General features: G+C 48.5%; 1 protein-coding gene across 2 annotated transcripts in view; it reads right to left on the minus strand.

Annotated features, from left to right (window-relative positions):
• Positions 1-11,398, minus strand: part of ELF4 (E74 like ETS transcription factor 4) — a 38,797-nt gene that overhangs the window by 27,177 nt on the left and 222 nt on the right. The window contains exon 1 of one of the 2 annotated variants that reach the window (XM_010968423.3): positions 11,161-11,394. The exons of the other annotated variant lie outside the window; for it this stretch is intronic. The gene's annotated coding sequence lies outside the window, so the exon portion shown is untranslated. Of the gene's footprint in view, positions 1-11,160; positions 11,395-11,398 lie in introns of those variants that run through there. 2 annotated transcript variants of the gene reach the window in all.

The raw sequence follows: 11,398 nt of genomic DNA on the forward strand, positions 1-11,398 counted from the left end.
CCCTCACAACACAACAGCTTAGATTTCTCCGTTGAATGAGTCTGAATCAAGGAGGGGGACAGGGATGGGGACAGCGGGCAAGTGAACATGCAGGAGGGGATGGATTTCCTTTCTGGCACTTTGGGCTAAAACCTGAAAGTTCACGTTCTGACCTGTGCCTAGGCAGGTCCCACGGGGACACGGCCTGCTCGCTAAAGCTGCCCAAGCCCCAGAGCAGAAATCAAAGCCATAGTCCAAACCCAGCTCTTCTTCCAGGGGCTTCCATTTTGGTCACTGAGAAATCAATTAAAATATGTTGAGGATGTGGATTGTAGCATTCACACTTAAGATAAAAATGCCACACTTTAGAGAAATTTTATGAGACAGTGTTTTTCTAGGCCTCTAAAATACAATTCAATAGTTGGGGGTGCTTGGGTGGGAAAGTTCGGAAAAACTCTGCTCAGGCAATTTTGCCATGAATGGGCTATGTAACCACAGGCATGCCATATCACATGGTTCTCACAGCCTCAGGCCTCCCCCACCCCCCTTCCACCATAAATTTCATGCTACCCAGAGCTTCTCACAAGCTTACTGACCCCAGTAGCGGTCAGGGCTCCACAGGCCATCCCATCTCCCCAGGAACAATTTCCCCACCACTCAGAAAAATCATAAACCATTTAGTGTTAATGGGTTAATGGGTGATATTGGGTTAATGTATCACCTCTCCCCTTAACACATTTTCATTTTAAAAGGCCATCTGGAGCTACCCTGCTTTAACCTAAAGAGTAGCTCCAGGGCAATAGGGGGGCGGACCAGTGGGCAGGTGAGCCAGGGGGCGTTTCTTGCTGATTCTGCCTCTCATCACACCATTAGCCCTGGAGCGACCTGGCCTTCACCATCTGCGCCCCAGGCCTGTGCTTTCTGTTGGGAAGCTGCACAGAGGGGATGTGAGATTCTTTGAAAGGCTAAGCAGGCCTGGTGCAGCAGAAAGCCCACTTGACTGGGCATGAGGAAGAGTAAGTTCCAGTCATGGCCCTGCCTCTGCCTAGCTCCTCCCCCAGCCTCTGAGCTGGCGCCAACTCCTACTCCAGGGCACACATTTAGATCTATGGCTGTGGACACACCGGCGGTCCTCGGCAGGGCTTTACAGTCCAAACTCATCTGCTTGGTTTCCAAAGGTCTTTCACAGTCTGACCCCACCCTACCTACTCAGCCTTGTTTCCCATGATTTCCCAACTCAAGCCTGGGCTTCAAGCCCAGTGGTCTCCTCATGGTCCCCTGAGGGAACATTCCAGGCTCATTCACGGAGTTTCTCAGGCCTGCCAGGCCCTTGCTGCTCTGTTTTGGTTAATCCAATAGTGCCCATCCAGCAAAGTCCTAACCAAGTTCCCCAAACCCACAGAGCTGGTTGTGCCCTGATAACTAGCGTCCACACCCAAGGAGCCCCCTTCGCTAAACTCCCATAGCCCTTAAATTCGACCACAAGACCTCTTAATCCCACACAATCTTGAATTGCTCTTTAATTATTTCATGTGTATATCTTGTTTCCCCAACAGGTGGTAAAATCCATGGGATTGAGTCCTATTTCATCTTCTCCTGAATCTAACTCAGGTCTGGGCATTCATGGACTAAGTCCATGCAAATTCTCAGCTCCACTGAGCTCTCAGGAAAAGAGACCCTCGAGTCCTGACAGATCTGAGGGCTACAGTCTAGGGGTGAGGATAAGGATAGAATTGGAGGCAAAGGTCCCCAGGCTCAAACATTACTTGTCTTCTCTTGCTCCAGGCTTCTACTAAGGGAAAACACGTACCAGCTAGAGTCATTTATCCCACACAGCATCAAGAAGGTGGTTGATGATCAATCAGGTCATCCTCAAAGCATTCTCTCTTTGTACAAAACCACAGTGTTTCCACCCTGTGAATATTGGGTGCTGGTCTTATCTGGATCCTTGGGAAAGACTTCATGATACTGGATCAGTTCTAAGAGCTAAAATGATTCAAGAGAATGAGGTGTGAGGATAACTTCTTTTTGAAGAGGCCTTTTGTTGTCTAGACAGACAAGGTTGAAAAGGGATATGACTGGCATCTAGAAAATGATGTATGGAGCAGATAATCATGGACCCCTGCACCAAAAATGGGTTATAAATGAAGGGCAAATAATAAATAGTCCTATTCTGCAAACGCATAGTAGGATTAAGGAACTCTTTGGCTGAAGAATATCAGTGAAAAGATTGAGCATCTTCTAAAATGACAGTAACATCAGGGTCATCCATGATTATAAAATAAGATCACAAAAGCACAACCAAACATATTTGTTATAACAGTTAATGTAAACAGAATAAGTTCAAATATTAAAAGAAGATGCTATTATAAATAAGCTACAAGGATATATTGTACAGGGAATATATCTAGTATTTTATCATAACTATACATGGAGTATAGTCTTTAAAAATTATGAATAGCTATGTTGTACACCTGAAACTTACATAATATTTAAATCAACTATACCTCAATTTAAAAAATGATATTGACAATCTAATTCTAAAATTCATATGGAATTGCAAATGACTTAAAATAGGCAAAAATAATTTTGATAAAGAACAAAGTTGGACAGCTAAGACCATCTGATTTCAAAAATGATTATAAAGCTACAGTAATCAGAACAATCGGTATTGGCATGAAGATAAACAAACAGACCAACAACTGGAACAGAATACAGAGTTCAGATATAAGCCCACATATATAAGGACAACTGCAATGGAGTAATGATAGCTTTTTTCAACAAATGGTGCTGGAATAATTGGCTATCCATATGTAAAAAGAAAAAAAAGAATTTGGATTTGTATCACTCACTATAGAGAAAAATTAACTCAAAATGGATCAAAGACCAAAATGTAAAACCTAAAACTATAAAACTTCTAAAAGAAGACATAAGACAAAATATTTGTGACCTAGGGCTAGGAGAAGAGTTCTTAGATACAACACCAAAAGCATGATCCATAAAAGTAAAAACTGATTGGTTGGACTTCATCAAAATTAAAAACTTCTGTTCTTCAAAAGACACAGTGCAGAAAAAAAGACACAGTGAAGAGAATGAAAAGACAAGGCAGAAAATTTTGGAGAAAATCTTTGCAAAGCATGTACCTGATAAAGGTCTTGTATGTAGAATGTTTAAAGAACTCTCAAAACTCAACTACAAGAAAACAAACAGGTCATTTTAAAAATGGGCAAAGGCAGCCCAGTTAGCTCAGCTGGTAGAGCATGAGACTCATAAAAATGGGCAAAAGATTTGAACAGATACCTCACCACAGTAGATATATGGGTGACAAGTAATTACATGAACAGATGCTCAGCATCATCAGTCATTAGGGAAATACAAATTAAAACCACAATGAGATACCACTGCACACCTATTAGAATGGCTAAAATTAAAAAGACTGCCCACACCAAGTGCTGGGCCAAGATGGGAAGCAACTGGAACTCTAATACACAGCTGGTGGGACTGTAAAATGGCACAACCACTTTGGAAAACAGTTTGATGGTTTCTTTAAAAGTTGAACCTACAACGACTATATGATCCAACCATTCCACTTCTAGATCTTTAACTGAGAGAAAAAGACATATATAGCCATAATGATTTGTACCAAGATGTTCACTGCAGCTTTGTTTGTAATAGCCAAAAATTGGGGAAAACCACCAAAACAATCACCAAATGTCCATCAACAGATGAACAGATCAACAATGTATGTTATACCCATACCATGGAATTCTACTTAGCAAAAAGAAGGAATGAAATACTGATGTAGATAACAACATGGATGGATCTTAAGTATGCTGAATGAAAGAAGTCATACAAAAAGAGAGTACATACTATATGATTCCATTTATACAAAACTCTAGAAAATGCAAACTATTACAATGAGTAGTAAACAAGCCCTAGAACTCAAATGCACAGTATAGCAAATGTAGACAATATTATAATCATCAAACTTGCTGAGACCAGAACTTAATTATTCTAATCATTAAAAAGAAAGGGTAATTATGCAGTATGATAGAGCTGCTAATTATCACTACAATGGCAATCATATTATAATATATAAACATATCAAATTACCATATTGTGCAGCTTAACTTTACAGAATGTTACATGTCAAATAGATGGTCCCTAACTTCATGGTGGTTCAACTTAGGATTTTTTTCCTTTACCATGGTGTGAAAGTGATACATATTCAGTAGAAACCATACTTCAAAATTTGAATTTTGATCTTTTCCGAGGCTAGCGCTATGTGGTCCAATACTCTCTCTAGTGATGTTGGGAACCAGCAGCCACCACAGCTCCCAGGCAGCCACACAATCACAAACAACTGATAGACTTACAACCATCTGTACCCACACAACCATTCTGTTTTTCACTTTCAATACAGTATTCAATAAGTTACATGGGATAGTCAACGCTTTATTATAAAATGGATTTTGTCAGCTGATTTTGCCCAACTGTAGGCTAATATAAGTGTTCTGAGCACAATCAACGTAGGCTAGGCTAAGCTATGGTTCTCGACAGGTTAGGTGTTTTAAATGCATTTTCAACTGACAATGGGTTTATCGGAACGTAACCTCATCGTAAGTCAAGGAAGATCTGTATATTTCAATTAAAAATGCATAATCGAGAGTCACAGAAAGCAGGTAAGTAGTTGCTCAGGATGAGATGGAGAGATTGCAAAGGTGCACGTGGAAACTTTCGGGGGTGACAGTTTCACGAGTATATATATATATATGTCAAATATTATCAAGTCGTATATTTTAAATATGTGCAGCATATTGCATGTCAATATTGCCTCAATAAAACAGTTAAATAAATAAAGAGAAAGAAAAAGTTCCCCAGACTGCATGAAATAACAACAGCAGCATTTACTATGTGATTTTACTAAGTAATATTACAGTGTAATTTAACTAGGCAATAATGTCACTGACAGCAGTGAAGACGAAAGAAGCAAGAACACCCATGCTCTCCCGGAAAACACATTTCTTGGTGTCGCCAGTGGAGATGAATTCTGACCCTTGGAACTTACTGAGTGTGCTGATTCGAATGCCTTTGTGTTGTTTTACCTTTTGTCCACTCCCATGCCAACGTGATTATCCCATCGAGCCCAGAATGCCCCTATAGCACAGCCAACGCTCTCTTTCCTCTTTTGAAAGGCCATCTGCCCTCTCACCTGCAGAAAGCCTTCCCCAATTAAGGTGAGGAGGGAGAAGAATAATCTTCCTCTAGGTAAGCCCTAGACCCTACCATCACCCAAACTATACCTTAAGTGCCACAGGCTGGTTGGCACTTCAGCTCCTGCCCACCACGGGGCTAGGTGCATGTGTATTACTAGAACTCTAGAACTGGGTTTAGAGCCTTCAGAGCAGGTGGCTGGGCCTGCTGTGGGTTTTGGGTTTTGTTTTTGTTGTTGTTGTTTTGTTTTTTTAGGATCAGGGTGGCGCCAAGAAAGTGGTCACCGAATGAGACAGGTGCTTTTTATGCAGGGATTCTCATAAAATCAGCAGAGCTAAACTAGCCTCTCTTATCCTCTGGGGGCATTATGGGAAAAAGATTATCTCCTAAATCTGTCTTAAGTACCTCCTTGTTATCAGGTCATCAAGAATTTGGGGAGGTTAAGACTAATTGCCCATTCTCCCATCCCCCAAGGTCTAGGGGCGGGGACCAAGGGACTGAGTGAAGTGGCTCAGTGGTGGTCCCAGGGTGGACCCGTTTATCCTGGGCCTCCTGCCCCTGTGGGTGGCCATAGGCTCCTCAAGCAAACATAATGCATTTGCTAGCAGATGGAACCTCCAAGGTCCTTTCTGGGAGGCCTTTGGAATGGGAATGGCCCCCAGGCCACAGGAACTCTTCTGGGCAAAGGCAGTGCCCCAGCCCCAACCCAAGGCCTCTGGGCATTGGCCCAGAATGGACCCAGCATCATCTGTTCTAGCAAAACGTGGGAGAAAGTGAGCAGCGGTTGGCCAGTCAGCTCCCAGAATTCTACACTCAGTAGGGTAATAAACACACAGATGATTGCTAAATACTTGCCAGGGGTGTAACACGAGGCCTTCTCTCCAAGGAACTAACTCACTCTTTCTTATTCCTACAGTGAAGGAACCTCAAGATGAAAGTGGTGAAAAGATAAAGAGGGCAATGTTAATAAAAATGTTAAAAGACTTGATTTTTGCTCTTCACTATGGCACTGACTGCCATTCAGAAAGACGTTACTATCCACACGAACATAAACACACACACACACACACCCCTTCCACATCCCCTCCTTATCCTGTGTGACGGCAGAGTTAACAAAAAGTTATCAGAAAGGAAAGATCTGGGAAGTCTCCTTCTTGGTTTTATGAATGGGCATGGTGTGCCCTCCCAGCACTGCCAGAGAAGCAGTTGGTCCCTGGAGACTGGCAAAGTCAAGGGTGTGGGAAGAGGAAACGATAACAACAACAAGGATGACAGTAATAGCCACAGAATACTACCGGCTGACACTTAGCGGGTGGTTACCATGTGCCAGGCACCATGCTGTTTGCTTTACAGGCATTATCTCATGTAATCTGTACTCCAACCTGGGGAGGTGGGCACTGAGGCTCAGAGTGGTTACGTGAGTAGCCCAGAGTCACACAGCCAGGAAGTGCTAGCCCTGAGATATGAACGCAGAGAGCCTGTGCTCTTCCCCCTCTGACAATATGCTTCTCTTCTCAGGAAGAATACTGGGTTAGCCTGGAAGAAGAAGGGTAGGTGACATGAGAAGGAGTAAGTGCCAGCCCTGGGACAAGAAAATGGTCCATCAAGAAGGTGGGAACTTAGGGCAAAACTTTCTCAATCTGAGCAAGCTGTTTAATCTCTTGCTTCTTGTTGGTCTGGCTAAGAAATGTTCTGGCACTTTCCCTGGCCGACCCTCCTGCATGAACTGGCCCCTCCTCCCCTGCATGACCCTCCACATCACCCTGGGAGCAGGCAGGGGTCTCTTTGCCAGTAAACTCACTTTAGGACACAATTTCCCAGCCAAGAAGTCAGGGCACTCCGGTGTGTCCCTGCAGTTTTGAAACATGCTGGGGAGGGAGCAGGGCAAGAGGGAGTGAGAGAGGAAAACTGATGCATGGGGGATATGTGTGTGTCCAGGTGTTTTTATCCAATTAAATCCTACAAGGGCAGGTCCCCCTTTATGGCCAGCCACAGGAGATGCAAAAAGTCGCAGAACAAATGTATGGCTAGTCCTTGTCCTTGCCCAGGGGGTTCTGAACAGAAACGTGTGGGACTCTCTAGACTCTTCAGTTCCCAGCTGATTTTGAAAATGAAAATCTCCATCCTCCACCTGAACCTCTTGTGGAAAAGATTCAGAGAAATCCCTGGACCCTGGGGAAAAATGGGACCCAACAAGCCCACGCCTGCCATCAACACCTGTGGTGGGGCAGTTTTCCAGTCCCTTTGCTCCCTCTGCCTCTCTTCTCTCCTCTCTCCCCTCCAGGGCCTGGGGTTGGGGGAGGTGGCGGAGGAGTTCAAAATGAAATCCCCTCCGCATGGGAGGCAGGGAGCCTGGCCACCCTTTGTGTCTTATCAATCCACATGTCGGGCTCCCTGCTCCCCGTCTGGGCCATCCACTTTGTATCTCCCAGAGTGGAGATCGGGGCTTGCCCTGAGCCACCCACACTGGCTGACCTGGTCTTTTATGTGACATGCATTTGCCACACAATTATCGAGGCTTCGAAGGTCAGTCTGTGGCCAGGGAAGAGAGAGAAAGGCATCTTTTCTCCCCTTTCTGCTGAGCCCAATCTCCCCCGCGCTGCCCCCTTCAAGGTCTAGCTCAGAGCCTCGGCCCTCACAAAGCCTTCCCTCCCTCCTCCAGCTGCTGCTGACCTCAGAGCCCTGGCCCCTGCTCCAAGGAGCACAATTAGCACCTAACCAGCTGCTGGCCTGGCTGTTTGTCCTCGCTTCTGATTGTTTCAGTGTCTTAGTGATCTCTCCTCACCCCACCACCCCCCTTCGCTGGTCTCCCCTACAGCGCCTAGCACAGGTTGGGCACACAGTAGGTGTTAATAAATGTCTGTTGAATTGAAACTCGGCAGCTCCTGTGAGGTCAGAACCCTCATAAGCACCTCGACCAGCAGTTCCTTGGCAACCAGTGCTGGGGTCCTAGCTATAGGGCTTTAGCTGCGTGGCCGCTATTACAGGCCACGCAAGACTCAGCGGCCAGAGATTTGCAGGCAGGTTGGTGTTGATAAGAAAAGCCCCTGACCCCTAGGAAAGCGCCCATGGGATTCTGGGTACCTGGATGAGTTTCCTTCCTCCCCTGCAGAACTAGTTTTCAGTCTGAGAACTGCAAAGAGAATAAATTGGCGGTGAAGCCAGAAACCTCTTCGCAGCTTAGAAATCCTGGAGAGATAACCAAGCCCAGGTTGGGGTCGGGCCCAAGCCTGAGGGGAGAAGGCTGCCCAAGGACCTCCGGGAGGTACAGGGGCCCTGCCACCTCAGGGGGGCTAGAGGGGTGTCAAGGACGGCCCTAAGTAATGCCATCCTGCCCTGGACCTCAACAAATCACACCACTGCATGCTTGCCACCTGCAGCCCAAATGGGAACCTGGTCTCCCTGTCCCTCTCATTCACCCAAATCCCAAGGCAGGCCTCTGTCCAGGGCCAGTGTCCTAACCAGAGCCCAGCCAGGGTCTCTACACAAGCAGAAGCCTCCAAGTCTGGGGTACCTGGCTCCCCGCACTGGCTTTGAATTATGGTTATTTATATGGATGACCTAGCCACCCTCTCTGGCCCCCTTCCACATCCCCTGCCCTGACCCACATCAAAAGGTACACAGAATCCCAGAAGCTGAGCGGTGTCTTCTTCACCTCTGTGTTTTCCTCACTGCCCCTTCCTGATGCCTGGTACTGGGACTGGTTCTCAGCAGATGTTTGCTGAGTTGAATCTGAGTTGCAGGCACTGTATTAGGCAATATCATAAGGCTAGCTTGTGCTTACTATGTGCCACGTACTGCCCTAATAAAGAACTTATTTGCATTGTTGTATTTGATCCTTAGCATAACATTATGAGGTAGGTCTCATTTGACAGATGAGGAAACTGAGGCATACAACTGACTGGGTTCACACAGCTAGTAAATAACAGAGCTGGGATTTAGACCTAGACAGTCTGGCTCTAGGGATTGGAAGGGAAATGAAAAAGTTGAGGGGTGAGGGGTGGGGTTAGCAAGGACGAAGGCCAAGCTTTGGCACAGGGATTTCCCTGGGAAAGCAATCCCCTCAGCCTGTGTCTGGCTGGGCCTCTCAGGGAGGCCCTGAATTTTGCAGGCTGGGAAATTTTGGACATCCTACCAATGGGGCCCATGAATGACAGACCACAGCACCCTGACTTTTAGACCCAAGATAGGACAGAAGAGACAGAAGCCACTGTACCACCACTTAACACCACGCAGGGGGAGGGTTGATTTCAGGCCTCCAGCTCGTCCAGGGGTGGGCGCCAGTTCCTGAGCAACCACCGAGCAAACAGTGCAGCAGTAGGAGGAATGCCAGACATAGTTGCAAACAAGCCACTCCTTCGGCTCACAGCTAGAGGCTGGGTGAGGGTGGCAACGTGGAGCCTGCTCAACGCCCCCCCCCCCTCGCCCAACGCCACACACATCCCAGGCTTTGAACCCAGCCCTAGAGACAACCACATGCAAGGCAGCCTCTTCCCCAAACTGGCCCACTGGCCAGAATAAGAAGTCCTCCAGGATAGTCAAGTCCTTCACTTAACTCAAGATAGCTCCCCGTTAGGCTGTTACTGCTGTGGGGCCACTGAATTAATGGTTGAGAATCTGCCTTATAACCAGTAAGACCCTGTGTAACTAAATTCGAGGAGGAATTTGCATTCTTGCTGGGCAAATGTGACCCCGGGCATTTTCAGTGCCTTAAGTGTCCTGTCTCCCCAAGGGGGAAAGCTAGATCTGATCCCTTCACCACCCCCTCCAACCTGGCACTCAGGCCAGGGGTCAGCTCGCAGGGGGTGAGTCCCTGATGGGCGTGCCCACCAGCTGTTGGGGCCGAGCAGCGGTGGCTCAGGCCCTGGGGTGGTGACCTCACTTCCGCTCCTACCTCCCCAGCACTCCTCCCATATGAGGCCCCACCAGGCCAAAATCGAGAAGTCCAAGGTTAACTGTTCCTCCTCACTTTAAGAGCTAATTAAAATGATTAGCCACAATGAATTGTCAAACATTAACCAGAAGAAGCTGCAGGACCAGACAGGCCTCTATCTCGGGCAGAGGGATGAGGGGCAGGAATCAAATGGCCATCAAATCCCGTAGCTGGGGTGTGGTGGGGGGTGGGGTGGAGGCGCCAGGGAGAACCTGGCTGAGGCATGGAGCCAAGGGGTCAAGAGGTGACTCTGGTCAGGAAGGTGGTGTCCTGGCGTATAGCCGTGAGGAAAGGGCGGCAGAGTTAGGGTACGATGGAGGGACCAGAAATTCATAAAGCCGCTGCCTCAGCAGTCTCCCAAAGCAAGGCGCTGTCGGCCGGGGACCTCGAGCTGTGCGGCTGCTCGGCCCCGGTGCCGGCAGCAAAGGAGGGAACAGAGAGGCGGGAGAACCCGGGAAAGCGGGAAAGCGGGAGCGGGAAGGCTGGCGTCTGGCTCCCACGGAAACTCCGGCCCCTGCCAAGAGGTCTCTGTTTTGGCGATCCAATTATCTAAGTCATAGGTGTGTGTGTGTAGGAGAGAGAGAGAGATACAGAGAGACAGAGAGAGTGTGTGTGTATGAGACCGTGTGTTACCCTAAGGCGCCTGGTCCCAGAAGCCCTAGAGGCCGCCAGCCAGATCAATCTAGCAGCCCCGCCACAGTGAGGCCCGACCTCCTGCCCTCAGGCACCGAGCTTTTGGGGGCCGTCTGTCACGATCCGCCTTGTCATGGACCCCGGGCGCCGGGGTGCGGGCAAACCAGCCCCCAACCTCACTCGGAAAATCGATTCCGCTTCTAACCTAGGATCAGGAGTCCCGGTTCCCTAACGCACACGCGGTGAGGCGAGGCAAGGGCGGGACGCAACACGCTGCGGCTCTCCCACCCTTCCCTGGGCCCCCAGCTCCTACGCCCCGGGGCCGCGGCGTCCCCGATCCCGCCCTCAGGCAAACTTTTCCAGGTCCCCGAAGGCTCGGAGAACCGGCGCCATCGACGTACCTGAGGCCGAGCGGGCTCGGTCGCCGGGCCGGGGTCGGTCGCCGTGGTCCCCTCCCCGCTCCGAGGGCCCAGACGCAGGTCCCCAGCCCGGCCAGCCCGCCTTCTCCCCTCGGAAGCCGGGCCGGGTAAGTGGCGCCGGGACCGCGGCGCCGGCGAAAGGAGAAGTGGAAGTTGAGCACGGCGCTCGGTCGGTTCCCGCGGCCGCCGGGGCCACCGTCCCCCTCGCTCCCTCCCTCCC

This window comes from Camelus bactrianus, chromosome X (assembly GCF_048773025.1).
Source record: "Camelus bactrianus isolate YW-2024 breed Bactrian camel chromosome X, ASM4877302v1, whole genome shotgun sequence".
Lineage (NCBI taxonomy): Eukaryota > Metazoa > Chordata > Mammalia > Artiodactyla > Camelidae > Camelus > Camelus bactrianus.